This window comes from Schistocerca serialis, chromosome 2 (genome assembly GCF_023864345.2).
Source record: "Schistocerca serialis cubense isolate TAMUIC-IGC-003099 chromosome 2, iqSchSeri2.2, whole genome shotgun sequence".
NCBI classification, from domain to species: Eukaryota; Metazoa; Arthropoda; class Insecta; order Orthoptera; family Acrididae; genus Schistocerca; species Schistocerca serialis.
In genome coordinates, this window is record NC_064639.1 from 954271501 (window position 1) to 954294732 (window position 23232).

At 40.1% G+C, this 23232-nt stretch overlaps 1 protein-coding gene and 1 pseudogene across 1 annotated transcript in view; one reads left to right on the top strand and one right to left on the bottom strand.

The window, feature by feature from the left end:
- The window catches only part of LOC126458332 (WD repeat domain phosphoinositide-interacting protein 3), a 128516-nt gene that overhangs the window by 40747 nt on the left and 64537 nt on the right, over positions 1–23232 (top strand). The gene's annotated exons all lie outside the window — the stretch shown is intronic.
- Positions 20639–20756, bottom strand: LOC126459226 (5S ribosomal RNA; annotated as a pseudogene).

Here is a 23232-nt window from a genome sequence, read left to right on the forward strand (position 1 = left end):
CATCAAGACTACCACTACAATTCAAGAAGAGCAACTGCTGCCAGGATTAATAAAATGATCCATGGAGTTAAATAGCAGTTGCACACCAGATTTACTGTTACAACCTAAGGAAAGCATTTGGTAAAAGAATATAATAAAATGATTCACTACAGTGAGTTAGGGGAGATTTACTGTGACAACTTATTGAAAGCAACTGGTGGTAGAATTTAGTAAAATGCAAAATACAGAAAGCAACTATTGGCAAATTTAATAAAATGATCCAATGAAGTAAACAACTGCCCACCATATTTATTGTTACAACATATAGTATGCTGGCTACAGTTCTGGGTCCAAGAGCACCCAAAATCAACAGAAAGAATTACAAGGGGCTGCTTTCTGAAACACATGAAGAACAGAAAAACAATCAAAATTTTTTACAACCTGTACATACACAGAACAGACCACTTTGACATTCACGGACTGCTTGTTGACACAAGTTACAGCAAGGCACAGTAAATAAAGGATAACTACCACATCACAGGAGCGACTTAAATTGCATACAGCTTTGCCATCTGAACAGAACATACACTTAAACATGACCCGTCTTCGTCTAGTGGCTCCACTGATACCGTAAGACAAATAACAAACTATCAGTTGGAAATCACTTAGCAGCCAACCTGGTATAACTAGTTCACTTATGCTACTGTGTTTCTGACTAATTTTTGAGTAACCAGGACAGTTATAACACTATCACAAACTAGTGTTACCCTCTGGGAGGATTTTTATGCTTTGAGCTTGTGTGTGTCTAACAGATAAAATTATCAGACAGTAATTTAGATATATAATGCAATTAATAGAAAAACTAAACCAGGTTTTACTTTGGGGATAATGAAAGTAGAAAAGTTCATACGAATGAAACAATAAACGGTCACCAGCCAAATTAGGCATATTAATTTGAAACATTATGTTTCAGGAAATTGAATATTAGTTGTCGTAGTGACCTTCATTCCAACTCCCTTTTAGTAGCACACTGGATACACACGAATACAGGACAACGTAAGTTATGGGTTGCAGTAGCTACCATCAATGCATAAGCCAGTAATTACAGAAAGCCAAATAGTACTCCACTCATAACATTAACAGTTGCAATTACTATTTTCACAGCACTGAGATGTTACTTTGGGAACACTGAACTAAAGTTGGGCATGAAAAGATTTCTGACTTAACTAACATACAAATACCGCAAATATAATTAAATAATACTTCAGTTACACTGTTTACATTCTCATTTATGGAAATGCATCAGGTTTCTTTAGTAGTGATAATATTTCAAATATCTTTCTAATATGACAGGAAAACGATAGCAATCAAGGTTAAATTAAAATTTGTGTGTCCTTTTCATCGCCTGTGAAGTAGGTATTTTAGATAGTAATATATACACACACTGGCACAGAATTTTTGCACACTTAATTCACAGAAACTAATCACTATTTTGTTAGAAACAGGATACTCAGTTTTCTGCACACTTAGGAGGGGATCCTGCATCGGTTCATGATTGGGATAATGTTAGGGTTCAAAACAAAGGTTTATAGCACTTGGATTATTATTGGAAACACACAAATTATCTGGCCCATGCTATAATACATATCTGCGTGCCTGAAGTTGGTGGAGCAGTGGCGAAATAGTGGTGGCAAGCGACATGGTGGCTAACTGTATTCACGGCTCTTGATATTGAATGCTCTTTATAATTTCTTCTTGGTGACGGATTTATATCGTATTAGAGCCATTCCTTATTGCCAAGAGCACCATGCAACAGCCAAATTTCCATGCAAAATGGCTTCCAAATGCCTCCCTTGGCACCCTCAATGTTTACCGTGCAACGGCTGGCCCTTGCCTGCCTGCTGTTCTCTCAAAGGAGCCACCCAGATTGACCACCAAAACCACCTTTCACCTTGCACCAAGCCACTTCCGTTGCAGAGGGGCTTCCTGCAGTAGCCACCAGAAAGATCGCGGGAGGCGCACATCGGCATAGCGCGTCACGGACGGTAGTTGCCGCAAGTAGAGTCCCGTCCACCAGAGGGCACGCGAGAATTCTGCCGTGACCTCTGCCGGCGGAACAACAACGACAGCAGAGGCACCATGGGCCGTGCCCCGTCAGTTAACATTGGGCATGCCTAGGAGACAGTTCCCAGTCTACGGTATGTGAAGTGCGATGGAAAACGTGAACCGTGTTACTACACTTCCTAACAGCTTTTACATTTCACAGTACAAATTCCCTAAGCATGAAACAGCTTCCAATATACAAATTTTTCTTTATGAACGTACATATTTGATTAAATTTCATTATTTTAAACGTCATTTATCTTTTTTCATACATGCAATACAAACTTTAAATTTCTTGACACAAATCAATGACATTAATTAACAAAGAACAAATACTTCATAATCACAGACACATTGTTACATAGTATAAACCTATTTCTAATCGATATTGGTGTTACACAGTGACCACAGAGATTGCAAGGTCATTTAACACCACAACTCACTGTCATTTCTGATAATGAAGAAACCAATAGTAGCCCCCAAATAAACAAGTCTGCCAGCAAATGGGTGCTTTTGCCATATATCTGTTGTTCAGGACCCAGCAGACTGTAATGCACAGTCAGCCCAACAAACAGTAATTGGAATTGACTGACATGTAGCAAACCTGCCACCACAGCCGACAAGGGCTTCCTTCAGATATTCATAATCAAAGCACAAGTAAAGGTTCGACCAACATGCTGTTCAAACTGCAATGACTAGCACATCAGAACAGAATAGGCTAGCGTCTGAAATTTAGCTGCTGCCCAAACCTACTACCAGCTCCGAAGATGACATCCTTGCTCGCAGGTCACTGCCTTCCCTGAACTGACTGAGCTGCTGACCAACACGGCTGCCCTTAAATCCTGCATCACAATGTGCAACCTTCCCTCTGGTGGCTGATCCACCACTCGTTCCACTGCCACAACCAGCCTTGGTGCAACCTGAGGCACCAATTGATAGAATGCAAAAAGAAAAGATATCCACATGTCACAAATTTCCCCCTGCCCCCATAAGCTTGAACAGGTGGGGTGGTGGGAGGGGGTGGAGTGGGTTAACTGCAAGACATTACCCTGCTATCGTGGTTATCCATGGCAGCTTTAAGTTGATATATGTGAGCCCTAATAAGTTTTGGGGAAGATGGATGCTGAAGATGTTCAGTATGATATCAGGTAACATCTTACGCCTACCACCGACTTTAAATATGTTTTTTTGTCAACATATCAAGTGCAGTTCGAAGTCACTGCCAACTGTAATTGGATGAGAGAGATACCTATTTGGAATGACCAAGGAAATGGATTTAACATCGTTATGGGGCCCCAGTAATCTAGGTAGCATTTTTGAGGTGATCTTCAGGGCCCCTTTACTTCACACCCAGAAGTTCTTTAAATATACCACACTGCCCACCTGTAGTGAGATAGGATGCGTCCTCTGATTATAGCTAGTGGCCTCCCTTCTGCATGCCAACTGAATGTTTTTCTTAGCAGCCTCCCAGTTTCTCATGAGTATCACTGTTCTCCAGTGGTAAATCATTGATTCCACGTAAGTTGGCGAGGGGCAGATTCACAGTGAAGGTGTAAATCAAGCTAGCAGGAGCTGTCTTGTGGGCCTCACGCGCAACTGTGGTGAACACAAAATTTAACCACTGTATTGAGTGATGCCATTTGGCGTGTGACTGTGAAAGAAAGTTGGTAAGAGCCAACTTTAAATTACAGTTCACCTGCGTGGCAAAAAAGGGCTAAGGATAGTGGAGAGTTGTTCTCACATGGGATATCCCACATCAGAGAAAGAACTTATTGAATGCCTTTGAGGCAGGCCAGTGTGTTATCACTCACTAGTACTCTGAAAGGACCAAACACAGCAAATATCCGAGTTGGATGTTCAATCGGGGTTCCAGTGGTCTCCAGTGTGCCGGCCGCAGCCACGCAAACCTAGGGATGGCATCAGCTACTACAGATAAATTGCTGTTCTCTTGCATAGTGTGCGGTAAGGAACCAAGATAAGTTACAGAAATGTTGTCCATTGGATTTTCCTTCCATGTTGAAGCAAGCTGTCCTCTACATGTGTTCAGATTGGGGTGTGCTTTGTTACAGTCTTGGAACTGATTCACTAGCTTCCAAACATCCCCTTTCAGGGTTGGCCAGGTTAGGTGTTGCTTTATTTTCATTATAGTTTACTGGTAGTTGGGAGCTCCAATGTTAGGTGTGTAATGGGCCGCCTTAGGGATATGGCAGTGAAGGAGGGGAAGAAATCTGATGTGCACTCTGTGTGCATGCCGGGAGGAGCCACTCTTGATGTGGAATGGGTGGTTCCAGATGTCATGAAAGGTGCAGGGTGCAGTCAACTGCAGGTGATGGCTCATGTTGGTACTAACATTGTGTATCACTTTGGATCAGAAGAGGTTCTCTCTGGTTTTGTCTGGCTAGCTGAAGTAGTAAAGGCTGCCAGTGTTGCTTGCAAGATGAAGGCGGAACTCACCGTCAGTAGTATCATCGACAGAACAGACTGTGGTCCTTTGGTACAGAGTCGAGTGGAGGATCTGATTCAGAGGTTCAGATGGTTCTGCAACCGTGTAGGTTGCAGATTCCTCGACTTGCGCCATAGGGTGGTTGGTTTCCAGCCCTCACTAAATAGAACAAGTGTCAACTACGTACAGGAAGTGGCTATACAGGTAGCGGGGGATGTGTGGAGGGGAGTAGGTGGTTTTTTAGGTTAGACAGTCTTGGGAATGTGCACAAAGGGCTTCAGTTTTAAAGGGTGCAGAATGAACACAGGAAGAGGGTAGACTTTGGAACAATCAATATTGTGTGATTCTTGAAGCTTTCCCAGCGTACTGAATGTTCGATGAGGTTTTGGGATTGCAGCCAGCTGCAATCCCTAAATCTCATTGAACAATCAATATTGTAGTTGTAAATTGCCGTAGCTGTGTTGGGAAAGAATCAGAGCTCCAAGTGCTAATAGAAAGCACCAAATCTCAAATCATTGTAGGTACGGAAACTGGTTAAAGCTACAAATAAGCTCAGCCAAAATTTTTACAATGGACCTAACTGTGTTCGGAAAGGATAGATTAAATACAGTTGGTGGTGAACTGTTATTGCTGTGAGAAACATTTTACCTTGTAGTGAAATTGAAATAGATTGTTTCTGTGAGTCAGTATGGGGAGAGGTTATACCTGACAACTGGAATAAATCAATAATTAGTTCCTTTTATTGACCCCCTGACTCAGATGATACAGTTGTTGAACAGTACAAAGAAAACTTTAGTATCGTTTCAAATAGGTGCTCCATTCATTCAATTATAGTTGGCAGTGACTTCAATCTGCACTTGATATGTTGACAAAAAATACATATTTAAAGTCGGTGGTAGGCATAAGATGCCACCCAAAATCATACTGAACACCTTCTAAGAAAATTATTTTGATCAACTAGTTCAGGAGCATACTCAGAGTGTAAATGGTTATGAAAACATATTTGACATATTGGCAATAAATATTCCTAACCAAATAAGGGGCATCATAACAGATACAAGGATTAGTGATCACAAGGTTGTTGTAGCTGGACTGAATGCTGGAACATCCAAACCCACTAAAAATAAATGCGAAATACATCTATTTAAAAAGGCAGGGAAAAATTCGCGTGAAACCTTCCTAAGAGACAGTCTCCACTCATTCCAATATGATAGACCAGATGTGGTTTAAATTCAAAGTAGTAGTATCAGTGGCATTTGAGAGATATATACCAAATAAATTAATAAGAGATGGCACTGAGCTTGTGTGCCTCAGCGATACAGATAGCCATACTGTAGGTGCAACCACAACAGAGGGGTATCTATTCAGAGGCCAGTCAAATGTGTGGTTCCTGAAGAGGGGCAGCAGCCTTTTCAGTAGTTGCAGGGGCAACAGTCTGGATGATTGACTGATCTGGCCTTGTAATACTAACCAAAACTGCCTTTGCTGTGCTGGTACTGCGAACAGCTGAAAGCAAGGGGACACTACAGCCATAATTTTTCCCGAGGGCATGCAGCTTTACTGTATGGTTAAATGATAATGGCATCCTCTTGGGTAAAATAGTCCCCCATTCGGATCTCTGGGCAGGGACTACTCAGGAGCATGTTGTTATCAGGAGAAAGAAAACTGGCATTCTACAGATTGGAGCATGGAATGTCAGATCCCTTAATCGGGCAGGTAGGTTGTTGTTGTTGTGGTCTTCAGTCCAGAGACTGGTTTGATGCAGCTCTCCATGCTACTCTATCCTGTGTAAGCTTCTTCATCTCCCAGTACCTACTGCAACCTACGTCCTTCTGAATCTGCTTAGTGTATTCATCTCTTGGTCTCCTTCTATGATTTTTACCCTCCACACTGCCCTCCAATGCTAAATTGGTGATCCCTTGATGCCTCAGAATATGTCCTACCAACTGATCCCTTCTTCTAGTCAAGTTGTGCCACAAATTTCTCTTCTCCCCAATTCTATTCAATACCTCCTCATTAGTTATGTGATCTACCCATCTAATCTTCAGCATTCTTCTGTAGCACCACATTTTGAAAGCTTCTATTCTCTTCTTGTCTAAACTATTTATTGTCCATGTTTCACTTCCATACATGGCTACACTCCATACAAATATGTTCAGAAGTGACTTCCTGTCACTTAAATCTGTACACGATGTTAACAAATTTCTCTTCTTCAGAAACGCTTTCCTTGCCATTGCCAGTCTACGTTTTACATCGTCTCTACTTTGACCATCATGAGTTATTTTGCTCCCCAAATAGCAAAACTGATTTACTACTTTAACTGTGTCATTTCCTAATCTAATTCCCTTAGCATCACCCGACTTAATTCGACTACATTCCATTATCCTCGTTTTGCTTTTGTTGATGGTCGTCTTATATCTTCCTTTCAAGACACTGTCCATTCCGTTCAACTGCTCTTCCAAGTCCTTTGCTGTCTCTGACAGAATTACAATCTCATCGGCGAACCTCAAAGTTTTTATTTCTTCTCCATGGATTTTAATACCTACTCCGAATTTTTCTTTTGTTTCCTTTACTGCTTGCTCAATATACAGATTGAACAACATCGGAGAGAGGCTACAACCTTGTCTCACTCCCTTCCCAACCACTGCTTCCCTTTCATGTCTCTTGGCTCTTATAACTGCCATCTGGTTTCTGTACAAATTGTAAATAGCCTTTCGCTTCCTGTATTTTACCCCTGCCACCTTCAGAATTTGAAAGAGAGTATTCCAGTCAACAAATTTAGTAAATTTATGTTAGCAAATTTAAAAAGGGAAATGGATAGGTTAAAATCAGATATAGTGGGAATTAGTGAAGTTTGGTGGCAGGAGGAACAAGACTTCTGGTCATGTGAATACAGGGTTATAAATACAAAATCAAATAGTGGTAATGCAGGAGTAGGTTTAATAATGAATAGGAAAATAGGAATGTGGATAAGCTACTACAAACAGCATAGTGAACGCATTACTGTGGCCAAAATAGATATGAAGCCCAAGCCTACCACAGTAGTACAGGTTTATATGCCAACTAGCCCCGCAGATGATGAAGAGATTAATGAAATGTATGATGAGATAAAAGAAATTATTCAGATAGTGAAGGGAGACGAAAATTTAAGTCATGGGTGACTGGAATTCGATAGTAGGAAAAGGAAGAGAAGGAAATGTAGTAGGTGAATATGAAATGGGGGTAAGGAATGAAAGAGGAAGCCGCCTGGTAGAATTTTGCACAGAGCATAACCTAATAATAGCTAACACTTGGTTCAAGAATCATAAAAGAAGGTTGTGTACATGGAAGAAGCCTGGAGATACTGACATGTTTCAGATAGATTATATAATGGCACGACAGAGATTTAGGAACGAGGTTTTAAATTGTAAGCCATTTCCAGGAGCAGATGTGGACTCTGACCACAATCTGTTGGTTATGAACTGTACATTAAAACTGAAGTAACTGCAAAAAGGTGGGAATTTAAGGAGATGGGACCTGGATAAACTGACAGAACCAGAGGTTGCAGAGAGTTTCAGGGAGAGCAATAGGGAATGATTGACAGGAAGGGGGGGGGGGGGGGGAAGAAATACAGTAGAAGAAGATTGGGTAGCTTTGAGAGATGAAATAGTGAGGGCAGCAGAGGATCAAGTAGGTAAAAAGATGAGGGCTAGTAGAAATCATTGGGTAACAGAAGAGATATTGAATTTAATTGATGAAAAGAGAAAGTGCAGTAAATGAAGCAGGCAAAAAGGAATACAAACGTCTCAAAAATGAGATCGACAGGAAGTGCAAAATAGCTAATCAGGGAAGGCTAGAGGACAAATGTAAGGATGTAGGGGCTTATATCACTAGGGGTAAGATAGATACTGCCTACAGGAAAATTAAAGAGACGTTTGCAGAAAAGAGAACCACTTGTATGAATATCAATAACTCAGATGGAAATCCAGTTCTAAGCAGAGAAGGAAAAGCGGAAAGGTGTAAGGAGTATATAGGGGTCTATACAAGGGCGATGTACTTGAGGACAATATTATGGAAATGGAACAGGATGTAGATGAAGATGAAATGGGAGATATGATACTGCGTGAAGAGTTTGACAGAGCACTGAAAGACCTAAGTCGAAACAAGGCCCCGGGAGTAGACAACATTCCATTAGAACTACTGATAGCCATGGGAGAACCAGCCCTGACAAACTCTTCCATCTGGTGAGCAAGATGTATGAGACAGGCGAAATACCCTCAGACTTCAAGAAGAATATAATAATTCTAATCCCAAAGAAAGCAGGTGTTGACAGATGTGAAAATTACCGAAAATCAGTTTAATAAGTCACGGCCGCAAAATTCTAACACGAATTCTTTACAGACGAATGGAAAAACTCATAGAAGCTGACCTCGGGGAAGATCAGTTTGGATTCTGTAGAACTGTTGGAACACTTGAGGCAATACTGACCCTACGACTTATCTTAGAAAATAGATTAAGAAAAGGTAAACCTATGTTTCTAGCATTTGTAGACTTAGAGAAGCTTTTGACGATGTTGACTGGAATACTCTCTTTCAAATCTGAAGGTGACAGTGCTAAAATACAGGGAGCAAAAGCTATTTACAATTTGTACAGAAACCAGATGGCAGTTATAAGAGTCGAGGGGCATGAAAGGGAAGCAGTGGTTGGGAAGGGAGTGAGACAGGGTTGTAGCCTATTCCTGATGTTATTCAATCTGTATATTTAGCAAGCAGTAAAGGAAACAAAAGTAGGAATTAAAATCCATGGAGAAGAAATAAAAACTTTGAAGTTCACAGATGACATTGTAATTCTGTCAGAGACAGCACAGCATCTGGAAGAGCAGCTGAAGGGAATGGACAGTGTCTTGAAAGGCAGATATAAGATGAACATCAATAAAAGTAAAACAGGGATAATGGAATGTAGTCGAATTAAATCGGGTGATGCTGAGGGAATTAGATTAGGAAATGAGACACTTAAAGTAGTAAAGGAGTTTTGCTATTTGTGGAGCAAAATAACTGATGATGGTCGAAGTAGAGAGGATATAAAACGTAGACTGGCAATGGCAAGGAAAGCGTTTCTGAAGAAGAGAAATTTGTTAACATTGTGTATAGATTTAAGTGACAGGAAGTCACTTCTGAAAGTATTTGTATGGAGTGTAGCCATGTATGGAAGTGAAACATGAACAATAAATATTTTAGACAAGAAGAGAATAGAAGCTTTCAAAATGTGGTGCTACAGAAGAATGCTGAAGATTAGATGGTAGATCACATGACTAATGAGGAGGTATTGAATAGAATTGGAGAGAAGAGAAATTTGTGGCACAACTTGACTAGAAGAAGGGATCGGTTGGTAGGACATATTCTGAGGCATCAAGGGATCACCAATTTAGCATTGGAGGGCAGTGTGGAGGGTAAAAATCATAGCGGGAGACCGAGAGATGAATACACTAAGCAGATTCAGAAGGACGTAGGTTGCAGTAGGTACTGGGAGATGAAGAAGCTTACACAGGATAGAGTAGCATGGAGAGTTGCATCAAACCAGTCTCTGGACTGAAGACCACAACAACAGCAACAACAACAACATGGCACTGATCCCCCATGACACACAAAACCAGTCTGAACACTGTTGCAGAAGCAATGCAAAAGCATACCAAATTTAATTTAAAAGACACAAAATCCACAAGATTGGTGAAGTTCTACAGAAGCTTGAAATTTAGTGCGAACTTCAATGCGAGATGCTTTTAATAGTTTCCACAATGAAACTCTGCCTTGAAATCTGGCACAAAATCCGGAGATCCTGGCTGTATGTAAAGTACTTGAGTGCTAAGACAGTATTATTACTTTCACTGCACGATAAAAATGTTTAAGTTATTGATGATACACCACTGAAACGGAATTGCTAAACACGCATTTCTAAAATTTCTTTGCAAAAGATTGTGAAGTAAATAGTCCACAATTCTAAACAAGAACAACTGTCAACATGAGTAACTGAGAAATAGATACCCTTGGTGTAGCAAACGACCTTAAAACACTTATGAAATGCAAGGCTTCCGGTCGAGATTGTATACCAGTAAGGTTCCTTTCAGAGTATGCCGATGCAATAGCTCCATGCTTTACAATCGTAACCGAGCGATTGGCGCAGTAGTTAGCACACTGGACTCTCATTCGGGAGGACGACGGTTCAATCCCGCGTCCGGCCATCCTGATTTAGGTTGTCTGTGATTTCCCTAAATTGTTTCAGGCAAATGCTGGGATGTTTCCTTAGAAAGGGCACGGCCGATTTCGTTCCCCATCCTTCCCTAATCTGAGCTTGTGCTCCATCTCTAATGACCTCGTTGTCGACGGGACGTTAAACAGTAATCTCCTCCTCCCCCTCCTTAACAATCATATAAAACCCTCACTCGTAGAAAGACTCGTGCCCAGAACTGTAAAATTGTAGAAGTCACATAAATACCCAAGAAAGGAAATAAGAATAATCCATTGAATCACAGAACCATATCGCTGACATTGATTTGCAGTTGGATTTTGGAACATATATTACGCTCAAACATTGTGTATCACCTCAAAGAAAAGATTTATTGACAAATAGCCAACATGGATTCAGAAAATGTCATTCTTATGAAACACAACTAGTTCTTCATTCAAATTGATTCCACATTTTTAGAAATTCTTCCAGTCCATCTGTGGCATGAGTCAGCAAAACAGTGTTTAATAGTATTAGTTGAAAACAGTCTTGGTTGCAATTTTAGTTTTTTATTTTATCAACTACACATTTCGCCTTATTTAGGCATCTTCAGGGTGATCTACATAGAAAACAGAGAACAAATACATCTATTTAAGGATCACAATTGCATTTTACAGACCTGGATAACCTAAAAGCATGTATAAACAGACCAAATACTGAAAAAGCAAATACCTTATTTGGTATGTCTTAGGACAATCCTTTAGACAGTGTAGCTAAAGGGCATCGTTGAGTACATCAGGCCAACATTGCCTTTGTTAACCTGAATAAATACTAGAAATATAAAATAGTAAAAACGGACGAGAGACTTGACCAATGATCGGATACTCAGAAATGCAATCATATTGCCAAAGCCTTATGATAAGGCCTTACCTTTCTAGATTGATGTGAGTGACTCAAAGACCTGCATAACACGTATACGTTCACAGGAGCAAATAGTAGAATAAGATGGGGCTTAAGTAGTTAGCAAAATGCACCACAGTGTATTGTGCTAGTACTGATGCCTAATACAAAATCACCTCATTAGATGGCGCTGCCATGCAGCTGCTGGTAAGAATGAGAGATTGTAAACTGGATATACATTGCCACTAAAACTTTAGAATTATAATGCACATAAACATTAATAAGCTAGAATTGCTAGAAGCAACACCTGTGCATTAATTTATCCAAAAATTATGACAGAGTAAAAACACAAAAGAAGGCAGTAAATTTAAAATATAATACCAGGGTGTATAGTACAACACACAGATGTGGTGCCTAATCAGGTATTACGTATCATATATCACTAGAACGAAAACATTACTAACACAGGGCCATAATTTCGAATGCAGAAGCCCACCAATAACACACAGTAACGCGTCATATGGAGCAAGAACTTCTAACTGACAAACTAACAAGAAAATTCTTTTTACAAAAATAACAAAGTAAAATTATTACACATAAAAGATACACACCAGCATAGGAGGGAGACATGATGGGGTGAACTTTTTTCCCATTTCCATTTTATATTTACATTAAAATATGTAAGATATGTTGACATTTGAAGTGACAAACTCACAATATCATTTTCTAGTCAAAAAACTCTAAGAGTTTGGCTAAAAAGATGAGACAGGAAAAGGGCTTATATTTAGGCAGAAATACGAGTGTCCCAGGTTTAAATTAATAACACCGATTTCATAACTGATTAGCGCCAAATATTTGGTCGTTACGGAGGGACAAATCTTTGTCCTCCATATGCCTAAATATGTCAGTTTCTTCCAAAATGTTTAACTTCTTACCCTTTCGTGCAAAATGCAAAATATTAAGATTTTGTGCTTGCAGAGGACTATGGCCACTGGTTTTAAGGTGTTGAGCAAAGCAGAGTTCTGTTTTACCTGTCCCCATCTATTGAGGAGATGTTCTTGTAATCTAATTGTAAAGGTTCTGACTATTTGTCCAACATATCCTACATTACAATCGTGACAATCCAGCAGATATACCCCCAGTGCCAAATGGTTGTTCTTTGTAGGTGATTCATTATGTACATAAACTGGAGATTGGCAGAAGCGGAAAATACTATACGAGAGTTCACTCCCGGAAAAAGTTTTGCCAGTTCATAACTAGAATTGCCCATAAATGGCAAAGAAGTGTAATTGTGCTCCTTGACAGAAGCTGCAATGGGTGTACTCCGAAGTGGCATTGTTGTTTAGTCTTGGTATAATTTTTCAACAAGCGCGATACTGTAGCCATTATTAAGGGCGATATACTTTAGATTGTCAAGTTCTCTATTAATGGCGTCTTCAGATTATGGCAATTCGCATAGACGCGTGATCATAGCTCTGAAAAAATTAACCTTATGCTGGCGAGGATGGCAGGAGGAACATGAATAATAGCGTCTGTGGTCGTGGATTTCCTAAAAATATCTATGGATACTTTGTTATCATGTAGCTGTAACTGCAGATCTAGGTAATTGAGGACCCCGTCAATATTCATATCCTCATGTGTGAAAATCATCTTCGGGTGAAGGGCATTAAATTCATCAACTAAACCCAAAATTTCTGATTCATCGCCATTAAACATGATCAGAATGTCGTCAACACAACGCCGATAAAGTAGAATTTTTTGACAAAAATAGGACTTGCTTTTAAACACCTGGAGTTCAATGTAGTTAACAAAATCATTAGCTAAGAAACCAGCCAAAATGCTGCCCATAGCCAGGCCATCTTTCTGACAGTACATGTTGTCATTAAACGAGAAAAAATTACATGCCGTAAGAATTCGAAGGAGAGAGATAACCTCACTAATTTCTTCTGTTGTCAGTCGCTTATTATGAAAGAGGTTCTCCTGGATAATCATAATGGTTTCTTCTATCAGTACATTTGTGTATAAATTCTGTATGTCAAGGGATAACAGCCGACAGCCTGTCGGGAAGACCTGGTCATGCAACAACGTAACCAGTTCTTTTCGACTTGTTAACGTCAAAGTCTCCTCAAAGACTAATTCTTTTTCAAGAGCTTCAGAAGAAATCTTTGCACAGGCTCTCCTATATTCCCTCTTGCATTAATTAACGGGCAGATAGGGAAACCTTCCTTATTTTATCTGCATGAGTAACAAGGGCTTCCTCATCCTTGAGTTTTTGTTTATAGATCTCAAAATTGACATCTCGTCATTATGGGCTTGCCTTTTTACTGCCTTAGTTGTTATATCACTCACCCTACAGGCCAATTTGACATCTGCTTCTTTAGTACACTTCGAAGCATCGATGACCATTTTTACATCTGCTACTAAAGTAGCGATCTTACTACCATCAAGCTTAGGCTGAATACTATATTTTAGGCCTTTATTCAGAAGTCGAGATTTTTTTTCATCGAATGTAAGTTGGGTGAGATGAATCACTCTTTTAGCGAAAGTAAAGGCATTTTTAGGAGTAATATAGTGCTGTGAAATAGCAGTTGGACGTTGCAACCTAAGTATTTCAAATTTATAAGCATGCTTCTGCAAGATGAGATGCTTCTCCTCCCACATGACAGCATTTGTGAGTTGCATACACAAATCAAAAGAGACCGGCTCAAATATCGCCACCACAGAAAAATACAAATTATATGCCAACACATTCAATCTATTTTTTATAGCCTACCAGCGTCTAATTTCTCCCAACATAACTCAGTGTGCACACTTAAGCATAATGCTACTTGGATAACAACCTTTTGCCATTCTAAGAAACTTATACACATAAGTGGGAATCATCTTACACTCTAAACACTCCTTATTAAATGAAATGTTCATAGAGGCTTTCATAATCTTGTTTTTGATGTTATGCAGAGATGAAGGCACATGTTTTTCTGCCCGACTAGACAGCATACTACAGAAATTTTTCCAATCCATCTGTGGCTGAGTCAGCAAACCAGTGTTTAATAGTATTAGTTGAAAACAGTCTTGGTTGCAATTTTATTTTTTTATTTATCAACTACGCGTTTTGCCTTATTTATGCATCTTCAGGGTGATCTACGTAGAAAACAGAGAACAAATACATCTATTTAAGGATCACAATTGCATTTTACAGACCTGGATAACCTAAAAGCATGTATAAACAGACCAAATACTGAAAAAGCAAATACCTTAATTTGGTATTTCTTAGGACAATCCTTTAGACGGTGTAGCTAAAGGACATCATCGAGTACATCAGGCCAACATCGCCTTTGTTAACCTCAGTAAATACTAGAAATATAAAATAGTAAAACTGGATAAGAGACTTGACCTATGATCGGACACTCAGAAATGCAATCATATTGCCAAAGCCTTACGATAAGGCCTTACCTTTCTAGCTGGACGTGAGTGACTCCAACACCTGCATAACACATACATGTTCACAGGAGCAAATAATAGAATAAGATGGGGCTTAAGTAGTTAGCAAAATGCACCACAGCGTCGTGTGCTAGTACTGATGCCTAGTACAGAATCACCTCATTAGATGGCGCTGCCACGCAGCTGCTGGTAAGAATGAGAGATTGTAAACTGGATATACATTGTCACTAAAACTTTATAATTATAATGCACATAAAACATAGGCATCAGTACTACCACACAACACTGTTGTGCATTTTGCAAACTACTTAAGCCCCATCTTATTGTATTGTTTGCTCCTGTGAACGTGTACGCGTTAAGCAGCTCTTGGAGTCACTCAGGTTCATCTAGAAATGTGAGGCCTTATCATAAGGCTTCGGCAATATGATTGCATTTCTGAGTGTCCGATCATTGGTCAAGTCTCTTATCCATTTTTACTATTTTATGTTTCCACTATTTACTGAGGTTAACAAAGGCGACGTTGGCCTGATGTACTCGACAACGCCCTTTAGCTACACTGTCTAAAGGATCGTCCTAAGAAATACCAAATTAAGGTATTTGCTTTTTCAGTATTTGATCTGTTTATACATGGTTTTAGGTTATCCAAGTCTGCACAACGTGGTCACGATCCTTAAATAAATATATTTGTTCTCTGTTTTCTATGTAGATCAGCCTGAAGATGCCTAAATGAAGTGAAACGTGTAGTTGGTAAATAAAAAACTAAAATTGCAACTAAGACTGTTTTCAACTAATACCACATTTTTAGGTTTCCAGAAGGCTTTTGACACCGTCCCTCACAAGCAACTTCTAATTAAATTGGGTGTCTGTGAAGTATTGTGTTGGTTGTGTGACTGAAAATTTAAGTGTTCGTTTTTCCTGCATGCCGTGCAAGAGTGGAATGGAAGAAAAGTAGCTCAAACAATGGAAAATCCAGGATGGAATGTAACAGTACCAGAGAAGGAAAATTTGAATTACATTCTCCACCAGGGTTTTGATTACCTCTCGTCATGCCCTGAAATGAAAAATGTCCTGCCCACTCTCCTTCCCACCCCTCCTATCGTGGTATTCCACCATCCACAAAAACCTACACAATATACTTGTCCATCCTTACACAACCGCTGCTCCCAATCCCTTACCTCATGGCTCATATCGCTGTAATAGACCTAGATGCAAGACCTGTCCCATACACCCTCCTACCACCACCTACTCCAGTCCGGTCACTAACATCACCTATCCCATCAAAGGCAGGGCTACCTGTGAAACCAGTCATGTGATTCACAAGCTAAGCTGCAACCTCTGTGCTGCATTCTATGTAGGCATGACAACCAACAAGCTGTCTGCTTGAACGGCCACCAACAAACTGTGGCCAAGAGACAAGTGGACCATCCTGTTGCTGAACACGCTGCCAAACATGATATCCCTCATCTTAATGACTGCTTCACAGCCTGTGCCATATGGATTTTTCCCACCAACACCAGCTTTTTTGATGCACTGTGCAGGTGGGAACTTTCCCTGCAATACATCCTACGTTCCCGTAACCCTCCTGGCCTCAACCTTCGTTAGTCACTGTCCTCACCCATCCAGCCCTCTCCCTGTTCCCATTCCAGCACTACTCAGCTGTCATTTCACTGCCACACCCAGTCTTTTAATTTCTTTTATTTCTCTCCTTTCCTATACTTACCCCCACCCCCCTACACACCTTCTCTCCTGCCTTCCGTCTAAACTGCAACACTTGGCTGTCCGCCACTCCCACCATACTATCCCTCCCCCTCCCCACCCCATCCTCCTCCTTACCCCCACCCAGTTGCCACTCCCATCATGCACTGGTGCTGCTGTTCGCAGTGTGGTCTCAGCTCTCTGAGACTGCAGATGTGTGTGCAAGTTGCATTTGTGTGTGTGTGTGTGTGTGTGTGTGTGTGTGTCTACTGCTGATAAAGGCCTTACTGGCCAAAAGGTTTAATTGTGTGAATCTTTTTATTGTTCCTATTGCAACTCAGCATCTCCGCTATATGGTGAGAGAAAAGTAGCTCAAGGTGGTTTGATGAACCCTCTTCCAGGCGACTTAATGGTGAATTGCAAAGTAATCAGTGTAAATGTAAATAGTTTAATTTATTCCCAAATGAGCACCACATAATGACTGGGAAATATTTGAACATAGCAGGAATCAACTTCTTGAGGAGATATAACTTATCTTTCCCATCGACTGAGTTCGAAAGGGTGTGTCCCTTTTTAAGGGAATGCCCCAAAACTTTTTTCCCTTCTCAGAGCTTCTGCTGATGTAGCTGTGGGTCTGCATTCTGCCACTCCCCTAAATCTCCAATCAAGGCCGGAATATCACTTAACACTGTTCCAATGCAAACATGCTGGTGGATACATTCGTTGGGTTCCCCGGACTCATGCTCCTCAAAAAGCATTCAACTTAGGGCATCAGCTACTTGATTGTCAGTACTCTTTATGTGATGTGCCTGACAACAGGAGGCGAAAATCTGTGTCTATATGGCTAAACACCCAGTCGTATGGGGTCGAGCCAGCACCCACAACAATGCTTGATTGTGTGTCTCCAGATTAAATAACTTAGCTTCAAGATAGAATTTAAAATGTTCTATCTCGAACAACACCACTAGTACCTCTAATTCGTATACTGTATATTTCTTCTCTGCACGAGACAAAGATCTAGAGGTGTAAGTGATGCGTTGTCTTTCCTCATTCACTTTCCTGTGAGAGGACCACAGCAATTCCTGAATGCAACCTTGAGAGCATGAAAATGTGTGTGCTGAGATTCATCCCATTTTAAAACCTCTCCCTTTAACATTGGTTGGTTGAGGAGAGGTGCCAGCTGGGAGAAGTTCTGGACCAATTTAAAAAAAAAAAAAAAAAAAAAAAAAACACTGTGAAGTCATTAAACCTAACATTTTTTTACTTATTTTTGGGCAATGGAAACTGATGGAAGGCTTTGTTGCAGTCTTGTTCTATCGTAACACCACTGACTGAAACAACGTGACCTAGGAAGAACACCTCCCCTTCGTGAGGTTAACTTTTGATGACTTAACGCAGCTGGCATAATACCCACCTTACACAGTGCACGTGGACTTCAAATATTTAGCTATAAATAACATCGTCTTCAAAGTAATTATATACATTCTCGTACTTTAAGTCACCCAAAATAGAATCTAAATGTGGAACAAGACTGCGGCCCCTGTGGTCAATCCAAAGGGCACTCAGTTGTACTTAAATAAAGCCCAGTCTGTACGGAAAGCAGTCAGGGGCTTGGACTCTTCCGTAAATAGTACTTGATGGTATGCTTGGTTTAGGTCAAGCACGGAAAAATATTCTGCCTCCAAGAAACAAGTTAAACAGTCATTCTAATCTGGAAGTGGGACTGATTCTAAGATCAGTTTCAGATTCAGCTGACAGTAGTCAACCACCAGATGGTACCCTTGACCACCTGCCTTGGGTATCAAAAATATTAGGGCACCTAACGTGATACATAGCTTTCTAAATTCTTTTTGGTGACACCAAGCCTATCCATCAAAACCTCAGGATATTGTTCTAGGATTCAAGTGAGACAGCTGAAGATGAGACCTGTTCTCTGTAACTGAACACACTATTCTGTGGTGCTTATGGTGACACAAAGGATATTTCTGTCTGGGACAATATTTAAATATAACTTCCTGATCAGTATAATTCAGAAGACACTCGGTACATTTAAAATTTTTTAAAAAAGCTCACCGTCATTTCTGAGAATTGATGAGGTAATCAACAGCAGCCCCCAAATAACATGCTAGCAAATGGGTGCTTTTACCATTGAGCGTCATTCAGGATCCAACAGACCATAAACCACCATTAGCATATGGCCAAACCTTCTACTAAAGCTGACACAGGGTTCCTTCAGATATTCAAACTCAAAGCGCAAGTACAGGTTCAACCACCATGTCAGAAAAAGGTGCCCACTGGGTGACACTGACAGGCCAAACAACAATGACCGGAACATTGGAACAGTAGAGACTAGCATTTGAAGTGTAGCTGCTGCCCAAACCTACCATCGGCCCTGAAGACCTTGTCATTGCAGCTCACTGTCTGCTTGGAACTGACTGAGATGGTGACCGCCACAGCTGCCCTTAAATCAAGCATCACAACATGTGACCCTCCCTCTGTTGGCTGAACCACCACCACTCATTCCGCATAATATTGTTCAGTGTGTATCTGTGGACAAGAAAATAAATAAATAAATAAATTTCCAGATTCCCCAGTTAAAAACGCTTTTTTTCCCATGTGAAAGTACACTTCTTCCAAGGTGAAAAATATGCTTTTTCCATGATAAATGACAGTATATTTTCCCTCGGAGCTGTAAAAATATTAATCCTTTGAATGGTAAAGGTTTTATACACCAGTGTGGAACTTCAGAGAACAAAAAAAAAAAACAAAAAAAATTACAAAGATCTGTGATGTGCAGCAACGTTTGCACTGCATATTTTCATATTATCATATGCTGCATATGAAAGTATTCATATTACGAAAATATAGATTCAAATTTCACTAAACACAGCACGTTAGTTTCCGAAGCACTGAACTCTGGATTGAAAAGCGCTTTCATAATCTACGAAAATATAGATTCAAATTTCACTAAACACATCACATTAGTTTCCGAAGCACTGAAATCTGGATTGAAAAGCACTTTCATAAGCTATTCATAACTTATATCACCTGATCTCACTAGCCAATGACAGCAGATATCCAAGCAGAGGAAAGATGATGTAGCCAGCCAATAGTAATATCACTGTTAAGTAGTGTGAACACACAAATAGGAAAAGTTAATGGTTTAAATTAATGTACATAGTGTAACTACAAGAAAAGCTAAGCTTTCACGTATAATACTGTCTTTTTTGTGTGTGTTGCTCTTTATGATACATCACACAAATGTTCCACAAAATTTTAAATAATGATACTGTTTGGTCTTCTGTGCTCGAAGGTTTTCTAAGTGGTTAGTCGTCAATGTGTTAAGTTTTAAATGAGAGTCAAATGCTCTTTGATTTAAGAAATTCATTGCACATTCACACGCATAGCATAATTCATTTTGCATAAAGGGAAATCTACTTTGAAACTAACACTTTTGAAAGCACCATTCACAGTATTTTCCTGCGACCTTTTAGAAATAGCGTGGCTTCAGCAGTTGCCAGCAAGCGCCAGAAAACAGGTGTTACTGTTCGTGGGCAGCTACAGTGATGTAGGAAGCCTGTATAGTGTTAAGAGAGCTTACATTACGTCATAAAGGAAACAGGTCATCAGAGGATACTCTTAAGAGCATTCAAATTTCATAAACCATACTAAAAGCACATCGTCTTCAGGCCACAAGTGGCCCATTGGGACCATCCGACCGCCGTGTCATCCTCAGCTGAGGATGCGGATAGGAGGGGCGTGTGGTCAGCACACCACTCTCCCAGTCGTTATGATGGTTTTCTGTGACCGGAGCTGCTACTATTTGGTCAAGTACCTCCTCAGTTGGCATCATGAGGCTGAGTGCACCCCGAAAAATGGCAACAGTACATGGCAGCCCGGATGGTCACCCATCCAAGTGCCGGCCACGTCCGACAGCGCTTGACTTCGGTGATCTGACGGGAACTGGTGTATCCACTGCGGCAAGGCCATTGTCCCCATAAACCATACTAAAATGCATAATTATGCTGAAAGTGGACTTTCATATGTCCAGGTTCACAGTGAAGTAGGCACCAACCTGATATTAAGCTTTTTAGTGCGATTTTCGGGATGCAAATTTTCTTGGAGTAGCAATACTGAATTATCTCATGTGTAGTTCTTTATTATGGCATAATGCCATATGTGCCATAAGATGCAAATGTGCACTTGAAATTCAGTGAACAGTTGAAACTAGCCAGTAGTGCGGAAACACTTTTTCCAATGAACTGACTGCCTCTAGGGAAAAGATTAATAAAAGTCACATTTATTTCACAAACCAACAAAAATAGCTTCACTGTTCTGTAAGGTGGTTTAATGCTTGACTGCCAAAAATGTGGAAATAAAATAAAATCAGAAAACTGAAACTAATAAAATATTTAGCCTTCCGTAATTACGTGAATGTATTTTAATTCACTTGATAGCTTCCACCCACCCAGAAATCCATCTTGTTTTCATTTGATGTGAGAAGTATAAACGAAGGAGAAACAGTAAAATCACTAAACATAAACACGACTTACGTGGAGACTAACCCCCTCCCCACTACAACCCGGACTGCTATGCGCATGCGCGAATCTGGCAGCATGGGTAGGCCAGAAAATTTTTCCGGGTAGCCTCTGGCTGCTTGTTGCTACTGCTGATATGGCTAACAGCCACACTTCAAGTAGCCGGAAGTGGGAGAAGGTACTGCCCATCTGCAACTCAACTGCGCCTGCCTGCGGGCAACTGCTCAAACGAACTTAATGTAAACAGTTTTGATGTCACGCTCGCTGGCAGCAGTTTATTGTTATGAAGTATTCTGTAGTCTTCATGCTAAAGACTTTGTCACATGTTGCTGTTTATAAGTTCTTAACAGTCAAAATTACAAAAAATTACCTGAAGATTAAACAATGAAAAATTCCTGGGTTTTTCCTGGTTTTCTCCCAGATGAAAAAATTCCCGGGCTTTTTCACAAATGTCCTGGAGCATATACGCCCTGTTGTCGTAATTTTAACCTTGACTTTCCATTGCATGCAAACATACAAAAAAAAAAATTGAAGCCATTTGTTATTCCATTAGTGGAATAGACGTATTTATTCTTTGATCAAACATTTTGTGATAGTTAGCTGTCTGTTGCAACTGAAATCTGTTGGTTTGATTATCCAAAAATATTTTCTCTTGTTATGTCTATCATTCTTAGTTAACAGAAATAACTATTATGACTTATTAACAGATTTATAACACTTATGGATTTCTTGTTGCAGTAATTTGAACTGACACCAAAAAATGAGGCCTATTGTTTCCTAAGTATTTTAAGAAGTATTACTATTATGTACTACGATTTATTCTCTTAAAGAAGACTGCATCCATGATCATTTCTATGGAACAGATATGCTCCATAAAAATAAACTTTTTGCAGAATTCTGGGAAAATACAGCTTATATGTCAGTTAAACAGCAGCTGTTCCAGAATACTGTCCCTGTATTTGTGGCCTTTGTTGTGTCAGCATTATTGACAAACCAAAAGAGTAAAGAAATGCTTATTGAATTTAAATTTGTTTTGATGGAAGCCAGTTGGATGTATTTACAAAATCAGTATTCGGTGTAGACTATGCAACATCTCTGTTGTCTTTGTTGTTTATGTCACACATGAAGCACAAGAAAAAAGATAGATCTTAGAGCATGTACAGAAGAATATACACAGAAATTTTCCTCTTGCTCCGTACAGTGGCTTGTGGAGTATATGACTAGATGTAAACAAACAATGTAAACTAAAGTACGGAATAACAACAATATGGAAATGATGGATTTATAACAACCACACACAGAAGGCATTGACTCGCAGATAGGTACAATGACAAGAATGCTAGAAATGTTCAGCTTTCGGATAAAATCCTTAATAAGAAGTAGAAAACACATTCACACAAATGCAAATGCATGAGACACTAAGGAGAAGGGCTAGCGGGATAGGGGTGGAGGGAGATGTTAGTGTTGCCTGTGGGAGCGTGCAGGACGTGGTGAGGGCAGGAGGGCTGTGGGATGCAGCATTGGGAGGCTGCACTTGGAGGAGGAGGAGTGGGGGCGGGAGAGGAGAGAAGTATGAGAAAGGACCTGCATTGATGAGACAGAAGGTATGTGTAGTACTGGGCAGGGAGCAAGGAAGCAGATAGGCAGGTGGAGAATGGGGGCTGGTGAAAACTAAAAGATCGACGCCAGGGTAATTAAGGTAATGAAGGATATTTTGCAGCTCAGAGAAGCTGGTGTTGTTGGAAAGAATTCAGATGGCACAGGCTGTGAAGAAAAAAAAGTTAAACTCAATCTGTTTAAATGCATATAACATACAACGTGTCTTAACCATTCTACCGTTATGCCATGTAAGTCTGCAGAAGTTACATACTACATTTTTGTAACTGTGTAATGTATTGTAGCAATATACTTCCATAAGATTGGAAATTACAA